The following is a 9,531-nucleotide window of genomic DNA, read 5'->3' as shown; positions in this document are numbered from 1 at the left end:
AAGGACAGCAACTATCCTTCTTTGACTGTGTAGTATGTAACTGTGTTGTTCAATTTTAGATTAACAGGGTCAATGTGAAAGATCAGCTGCCTTTTGTTCTGAAAAGCAAACAGAAAGGATTAGAAGTGTGTTCTGCAGCATCTCTGTGGTACACATAGCACTCTACRGAGAATCTAATCTGCATTTTTGCAAGTACTGTTTAGCTAAATAAAGAGCCACATCTCATTTTTCACTTCTCTGTAGGCTTTGGAGATTGTGTCCATAAAAATGAAAACAAAACACTGTTAACTGAAGTTGTGCAAAGTACTTTTGTATTAGACTCTGTTGCTAAGAGAACTCAAACAAAACAACACCCAAAAAAAAAAAAAAAATCAAGCCTCTGTCATCGTAGAACAGATTACAGGTACAAATCCAAGATTACAGCCACAGATTCTAAATGCAGCTGTTTTGTAAGCTCCTGCAAAACCAGTGTGAGTCCTGGTTTAACTACCAACAACTCTTTCAGATCCTCCTAACCATACTTCAGATTTTCCACTTAAAATTACAAGTGTCAGGAACACAGCTACCATTTCACATGTTTTGTTTCAAACTATAAAATACACCCTTAGTCATTCAAAAAAACTCTTTTTCTTCTTTTTTTCTTTTTGAAAATGGAGACTGTATCTATACTAAGACTACTAAAACCTACCAAGCATTTTGGGGTGCTGAAATCCACCAGCCATGCTGGCAAGCTGCTAAGGAACTGCTTGACAACAGTACTGTTTCTCCCAATTAGAATTCTTGCTGACCAGTTCCCAGGTATTGAGTGGCAGATAGGAGAGTCCAGGAACAATTCCCAAAAGGCAGCTTACACACAGAGACTGTGTTTTGGAGACAGAGGTGTTTGACTAGTCTCTGTGCCTGAAACAAAACAAGTGCACACCATTGCAGTCTGAACTTCGTGCATCAATTTCCTCACAAATTCACCTTACTTATATTTGATAAATTATTATGTCCTGTTGTAAATTCTTCTGATACTGTCTCRGTTTGAAAGGTGTGTGTATGGTGTGTTTGTTCTCATTTTGGAATCCCATTTATTTTCAGCTTTCTGTTATATGAAAATCCAGGATAAGTGGGCATACAGACTGATGGCATGAAAAGAGTTTTACATGCTGTTGTCAGAAATTCCAGTTACCTTTGCAACATTATCCTTTTATAGGAAGTTTACACATTACAACAACAGGACAAAAATGGTCAGACAGAAATCATCTTGGCTTGTATTTTTTCAAGTACAATTCTAATCCAAAGAGAGTTGCTATGGGAAAAATGTCATTGTGAGATAATATGTTTGAAAGGAGCAAAACACACCTTCAATACAAATTGTTTACTTCTTCCTGGGACTTAAGYAAACAAGGGAAAAAAACAATATTTTTAATGAAGATGGTGACTCACTTGACATATTTTCCAAAGGAAGAATTTAAACAGAAATAATTTTGCAGCCACTTCATACTTACATATCTTACTGCAATTATTTTGAATGGCTGGACTTCAAACTATTGCAGGAGTTATTTCCATTTGGGAACACTTCTGCTGAAAATGAACTTAAGGTGTGCTGCCCTTTACTCTCTCATTTCTGGCAGTTAACAATCCTGAGAAATTTTATGCATTTACTTAACTATATACAGATGGATATGACACATTTCCAGGCAGGGGAAACTTTTCCTCRAAGTGTAACAGTGCTAGATCATCAGTGATCATTCTTCACTAACTCTCATGAGCAGCAACCACAAATATGATGATCACTGTTCACACTTGGCTTCCTAGTGCCACAGAACAGCATCYATCATGAAATGGCAAGCACACTGAAATGGCAAGAGCTGATTATCAATACACCTCCACCAAAAACACGTTAGACTCTGAAAAAAGGAAAACAGAAACACTTAGGAATTGAATGCCTGTAGCTGGAAAGGACAACATAAACTGACAGTGGAGGAGTGAAGAAAGAAAAGTGTGTTGTTGCTATTATTATTGTTGTTGTTATTTCACGACAGAAAGAAGAAGATTTAGTATTAATTTATTGACTACTGCATTATTAAAGCTGTGTTTTCACTATCAGGAAAGGAATTAAAATACAGTGAGAAGAAGGAACAAAAATGTGGTTTGCAAAGTGTAGAATGGGCCTTTGAGAAAGCAAGGCTAAGGAGAAAAATGAGGCAGCATTTAAGCAATCAAAAATTAAGGAACTGACAAGAAGCCTCAGCTGAAGGAAGCACTATGAGGAGATATATTCCATCTGCAGCAGGAAAAGGCGCAGCCAAAGTCATATGCTGACAGCTTGACTTTAACAGGAAAAGGAGAGAAGGATTATCTGGACATTATGAACCTTGCCAACAGGTTGACATTATCCACAGGGAATGGAGAAGGAGTGCAAAAAGAGAGAGAGAGAACAAGAAGATGAAGAGAGCRCTTGCAGTATATTTGATTTAATAAGCCAAAATATCCAGCTAAACAGAAAACAAGTTTTCTGTGCCACAGAAAACAAGCATTTTGTCACAGAGACAATTACTCTCCAGTCCTTCCAACCTACCTGCTCTTTTTGAGGAGGAAGAGAACAATCAGCAGCTATTTTTCCCATTCTTCAACCTAAGTGTTTAAACCATGAGTTTTTGACATAATATCTGCTACAGGAGACCAGCAAAAACCATACAGACTCCCAATTTCACCTTCCCATAGAAAAAGCATTAATCTCTCRTTTTCTTAGAGGTAAGTTTAGGAACATTGATACACATTATGAAATAATTTCTGAACTCTACAGGAAATTCAGTCTAGAAAAATAGAATCAAAAAGTGAAAATACATTACTTCCTTATAAATTATTTATTTTGGCCAGTTAATTCTGCCAAATGATCACTCTAYTTGATCTGTGCCAGTGTACTGAAGATGCTTATACAGACGAGGGCTTTTCAAGGTGCAACAAAACTAAGCCTCATGAGGTGCCAAAAGCCCTTTTAAGATGAAAAATGCATGAAGTTTCTGCAAAGCGTTCTGTATCTCACAGGAGACACTTTTCTACCACAGAGGATCAAAATGATRATTTGCAGTTCAGAGATACAAGCTGAGGTGCATCGTGCTATTGATTTTCCAGTTGCCTTTTATTATTACTTSAGCTCCCCTCTACCGTTCAGCTGGTGTCCAAACATGAATGACCATAAAGAATGCAAAAAAGTTTATGCAAGGTTGAAAGAAAAATGTAAGGAGGGCAAAAGCAAAAAAAAAGCTTATACCTACATTTTAAAATAGCACCTATCCTTTTGTTTCTTTTAACTAAATAACTTTGTCAAAGGAGAACTGCATTTTTCATAAATTTTTCCTCCACACGTCAGCACCAGGACCAACAAGATATTAAGTTAGTTGTCATTTACATTGTTTCTTTTTACTGAAACACATGTTCATCTTCAACCATGGGTTGGGTAAATACTTAAAAACACATCTTTATTTACTAGCAATCGAAATATGAATCACAATGTCRATTATGACACAATCACAAAATAAACAGGCAGTCAAAAATTAAAGGCAAGTCTGTGGTCTTTAGGATAGAGAATTTTCAGATTTTGTTCATTAATCAGACAACATGAGAGTCTGRAAAAAAAACTAATTCATCATTAATAAGCTTTAGCTAACAGTAAAGCAGTTCATCTGCAGTTGAGTATGTACTGAATAAAATCCTGTATAAACCAGCTTTGTGAGTATTTTCATTTAAAAAGAGCAACAAAGAACAACAGAGTTCCTGAAGGGGCAGCAATATGGCAGTGTCACACGTAGTTATGTGCCTTTTCTTTACCAGAGACAAAGAAACCRAGGTTAAACCAATACCAAGTTTCAGAAACATGTATCAAAATCCATCAGGAAAATAATTTTCTTAATTTTTAATGAGAACTCCCAACACCCTGGTAATCTTCTGGCAGCACTCTCTATACCTGTTTCCTTTTCAGCCCTGGGAGCAGCTACAAGCACATCCTTGTAGAAATATTAATGCAAAAAAAAAAGAAAAAANGCAAAAAAACCCCAACCAACAAACAAAAAAAATAAACACATTACAGCAACTTTAATCAAACACACGCAATTACAACAGAGATAGCTTTAACCCATAGGCTTAGCTTAATTAGAGAGTCTTCTCATCCGCAACTCTCACCAAGAGCACCCTTTGCAACTGTGCAATTAGAGGCTCAAGCACCAAGTCAGGAAYACAAGCCCTAGCGTGCAGTTTCTAAAATGTGTCAACAGAACGTGGAAAAGAACTCTTCCTAACCTGCAGCCCCTTCCTTATCTCATCTTACTATTCTGAACCACTCTAGTATCAATCCAGCAGCTCAAGGCGCTTGCTGGTTACGCTTCTGACATCGCTTACAGGATAAATATAAATTCACTAAATCTCCTGCCTTCTGTCTACATAATCCCTTAACCTCTCCCTTTCCAGCTATGATTCTCTGCCTTCTTTTCATCTCTGGCTTCTCCAGAGATTCATTCTCATGCTGCCATCCCTTTCCCACTTATTTTTTTATTGCATCGATATTCATACTTTCACAGTGAGACTCATGGTCACTACTCTCTTACTTCACACCTGCTTCAGCATGTTGTTTTGATTTTTACATTTTATTGAGGGATGGGAATTTTAAATAGAGTTCTCTGGTTAGCAGATTTCTATTAAATTCAGCATCTGCCTGCAAGACACAGACCAAGCAGAAAATACTAAGCAAGTAGGCAACCTTCCAGTGACCAATGTGCTACAAAAAGAACTTGACAGAACAGTGTATATTATATTAAAAAAGAAAATTAGAAAAAAAAATGCAAGCATGTAAATTATTATTATTATTAAACTACAGGCAGCAGCCTCCAAACTGCACAGAAGCTGCTCCCAAAATCAGATTAGTAAAGCACAAGACCATTCTACACTATTGAACCATCAAAAGTGAGCTTTCTCAGMTTGTGCCACCTTCATTTTAAATTCAGCAAAAAGAGTTAAAAAGTCTAAGAASAGAACAGAAGTAAATCAAAGCTTTGCTCTACTGTATTTTTTTCCTGATCCCTAAACCAGTTTTTTTAAAATAATATCTTTTCCTTGCTCAAGAATCAGGACACAGATAAAAATTCAAGTTTGTTCTTTTAAGCAACAATCAAATAACTATATAGATAAAATTTTTAAAAACAAAAAGTATTGTAGCAAATTGCTRTCTTTGGGAATACCAATACAGATTTTTATATGGGAAAGCTCATAGAAAGCAAAACCTGTGTCATTAAAAAGGCCCCATTACAGCATGATTTTACATATGGCCTGAGGCCCAAGAAGATCCAGTCATGCAGTATTTCTACAAAGAAACRCACAGACAGCAGAGTTCACCACCACTGTCAATAATAAGCTCCAAATGAGAGGAAAGCTTCAATCACACCAACCTTATCTCCAGCTGTGCACAGCTGGACCTGAACAGCTCAAGTAAAGCAAATCTTGAACTAAGGAGTGAGCAAGTGGTGAGGGTTAAAYCAACACTCAGTCTAGGCTGTTGTTACTAAAAGGCTAAATTGGTGCATCAGGTTATTTTGCTTGAAGTCTGCAGAAATGAAGTTTTTGCCCATGAAGTTTATGTCATGGACTGAGAAGTATCTCATTAATATCTCCAGAAAGGAGGTCTTCCGGCTGCTCCAGACTCATTTCCAATAGTTTTGAAGACCTACTTCCCCCACTGCCCTCTTTCAAGCCTTGGTTCTGTGCTTTATCAGGCAGGCTGCACAAGCAGGTCACCTCCTTCCCTTGCAAATGGAAACAGACAGTGGCCACTGGCCCTTCAGGCAGTTTTACATAACCTCTCAATTTTAGCTGTGCCACTGCAGCTTCACCCTACTACTGCTATAAGACTGTCTGACTACAGGTCACAGGGAGCCTTCACAGACAAAAAGMATGGCAAAATACACATCACCACAAGAATTAGTCGGGTTTCCCTCAGACCCCAGCCCTTTCTTGTGACTGTCACCACTTCATCTAATTTGCAGTCACAAAGTCTCTCAGATGAGGAGGACGACTGAATCTTGACCTTTTAGCTGCAAACCTAGCCTTGAGCAACTTGGTGACCTACATGGCAGCTGCACAACTCGATAACTAGCTGGCTGGAATCTGAAAGTACATGATTCATTTCTGATTCTCCCCACATTGCCCCTTATGCTCTCACTAGACTATTTGCTAAAGAATGTCATTTCCAAAATCAGATTTTATTAGACTTGATGAAATACTGCTTTGAAAGAACTCAAATAGTAAGGAGAAAATGTATACTCTTTTCCTACCTAAACACTGAAATTTGCACAAGAAGGAAAAAAATACACACATATACATATGCAGCTCTTAGATATATCTTAGCTCCTGCTCACTTGTGCTACAACTACCTCCCAATGATTTAAATGAGTAACAGAGAATTCTGGTTGCATATTTTGTAGGGTCAAAGATCTACAGTGCATCTCAAATTAGCATACATCTCTGCTCAGAAGTGATAGCAGGGTCCTGTGATAGTCTCAGTGTTCAAGCTAACTGCTGGAAATATATACTTGAAAAAGTAAGATTTGGTAAAAYTTGGGGTGTTAAACTGCAGCAAATCATACCTACACACCTCACCATCCCGACCAGCCGCATATCTCCCCTCCCTTTCCCCTGAAAATGTACAGTAGGAATTTCAGTCATCACATTCCTTACTACATCCTGTGTCCCTAGGAGACTCTGATGGCATTTCTCAGTGTTGTAGAATTAGGCTTTCTTATCCTCTTAATGACCAAAACACAGCTGTCCAACATGTTCCAGCTGGCACAACCCTGGCAGCTCCACTGTTAACCCAACAGTATATAATCTGGGCTATTTTGTCCCAGTGAACATGCATTAATATGCATATATAGAACTAACAGGCAAGTGGGGTTTCTTCCATTAAAAAARTATTTAGTATAGTAAAGCTCCTAGCAAGTTTTGTCCACATTATGAAGTTCAAATAGAGAACTGACAAAGAGACAAAAGAGTGGTTTGGGATTCATTAGTGTAGTGTTTTAAAAGCCAAGTACACAGGAGGATAAATAAATTATACAGCTAGACTATATCTCCTCAGTATACAAAATGATAGATAAGGAGTAGCTATCTCATAAACAGGATGAAGCAGTTCAAAGTTTGTAACAAAGGGAAGAGTGACAGGCAAACAGAATATTGTTAATTTAATGTTTCTGGTGAAGTGACCAAGAGCGAAGTAATTCCTCATCCTATGTTCTGCATTTACGTATTCAGAATTTCAGTGCCTGAAATCCTACAGGGGGAACAGGGAAAAAACAACCGGAGCTATTCCTACCTCTTTAATATTTTTGTCAGTGTGCAGACAGTGGGCAGAAAACAAGTTCTAAATGAGATTATAACCAAATTCAATCTTCAGAACTATCTTTAGAACTCTAATAGTTGAAGCATTTTCAACAGTGACTCTTCCCCTGCGTGCACAATGAGCTACAACAATGCCACACCAAGCAACTGATTCTGAGCTCATGGCCTCAGCTTGCACAACCTAACACCTAAAGTAACTCTTTCTACCCTCTAGGCACCGATGGCCATACTCTTAGCACATGCTGCTTCTTACCCAATAAARCTACAATCTCATAACCATGCTCTTCATTAATAAGAGCACAAGAATGATACAGGTACAAAACGTTTTCTGTAATTTCCCATTACTTCCAGGCTACAGGCTGTTTGAGACTAACTAGTATGCAACTAGAGACTGGGAGAGGAGTGTGTGGAGAGCAGCCCTGCAGAAAGGGATCTGGGGGTGCTGGGGGCAGCAGCTCAGTGTGGGTCAGCGCTGTGTGCCCGGGCAGCCAGGAGGGCAAACCCCATCCCGGGCTGCATCAGACACAGCAGCACCAGCCCCACAAAAGATGGGATCATCCCGCTGGATTCAGCYGTGGGGCGGCCTCACCCCGAGTCCTGTGTGCTGGGCTGGGCCCCACAGTTTGGGAAGGATAGGAAGGTCCCTGAATGATCCAGAGGAGGGGAACAGAGCTGCTGGAAGGGCTGGAAGGAGCTCCTGTGAGGAGCGGCTGAGGGCTCTGGGTTTGTCCAGTTTGGAGAGGARGAGGCTGAGGAGTGACCTCAATGTTCTGTACAGATTCCTGAGGGGGGACCTGGAGGAGGATATGCTAATCTCTTCTTGCTGAGATCCAGTGACAGGAGATGTGGGTGCGGTTCAAAGCTGTATCAGGAGAGGTTCAGACTGGACATTAAAGAAAATTTCTTTACCAAGATGGTCAAATACTTAGAGCAAGTTTCACAGAATTGATGCCTCAAAACTGCTTTCACCTTGAAAAGAGATACTTGGACAATGCCCYCAGTAACAGGCTTTATCTTTAGATCAGCCCTGAAGCAGTTCAGGCAGTTGTACTAAGTGATTGGTTTAGGTCCCTTTTAACTGGAACTATCCTACTCTACTCTAGTATTAAATAGGTCTGTTGGAACTAACAAAAACCGTAATTTGGTCCAAGCAAAATCRGAACTTGCATCTCATGGCACTTGATTTTTTTTCAGCCAAAATGGTCACTGTCTAAGATTACAAACTTGATTTAAAGCTGTAGTTCTTTCATRCTACCAGAGAGACAGACAATTGTGAGTGATAAACAACTTCCTAAAACACCACTCACATCTTCTGACCTGGGTGCCAAGCTCATCTCTGTGATTCTATGAATGATATAGAAATGTCAGAGGGTAATTTGATTTTAGTACKTGCTGTTAAATCTGTAAAAATCTGCAAGTCTTCCATAATGCACTGGAGCTACGGTTCTTGTCAGGACACCTGAAACGCCCCTGCTTTGACACACTACAAATGTTGCTGCTCCACCAGAAAATCACAGACCCCTTACTCTTTGCATCCTTATTCTTACTACTTGAAGGAACAAAAAGAGAGATTAAGTAATTAGGAAGAGAGACTACAGCGGAGTTGTTTTTTCTCAACCGCACAGCCACCACTATCACTGAAAAACCTCCTCCCAAGTTATCTTTTGTCTTAAATGAAGAGCAAGAGGGCAGTGCTTCATTTTGAACTCTGCCCGCTATCTCGGCAGCGGCGGCTCCCGACACGGCACGCCGCGGGCCTTGCTTCCAAGGCAGGGCATTCCCGGCCCCGGGAGCGAGTCCTCCCGCACAGGGGCTCCGCAGCGAGCGGTGCCCTCCGGCCGCCCCGTCACCGCCCCGCGGGACGGGCAAGTCGCCGCCGGGATCTCCCTCCTCGCCCAGCCACGGCAGCCCAGAGCGCTCCTCCCGCCCGCGGGGACTGTGTGCCGAGGGTGCCGGAGCCCGAGGGATCCCGCGGCTCCAGCAGCGGCCGGGCGGCTCCAGCCGTGCGGTGCAACGCCGTGTCGCAGCACCGGGAGGCGGCGGAGCAGCCGAGGCTGCCGTGCCGCAGGTGCGCGGAGCTCCGCGCCGAGAATGGGGCGTGCGGGGAGCTCCGAGCCGAGCCCAGCCGGGCTGAGCCCCGCCGAGCCGAGCCCTCCG

This window comes from Malurus melanocephalus, unplaced genomic scaffold, assembly GCF_030028575.1.
Source record: "Malurus melanocephalus ecotype Western Australia unplaced genomic scaffold, MMel_1.1 scaffold_117, whole genome shotgun sequence".
NCBI classification, from domain to species: Eukaryota; Metazoa; Chordata; class Aves; order Passeriformes; family Maluridae; genus Malurus; species Malurus melanocephalus.
Note: the sequence above shows the minus strand (reverse complement) of the source record.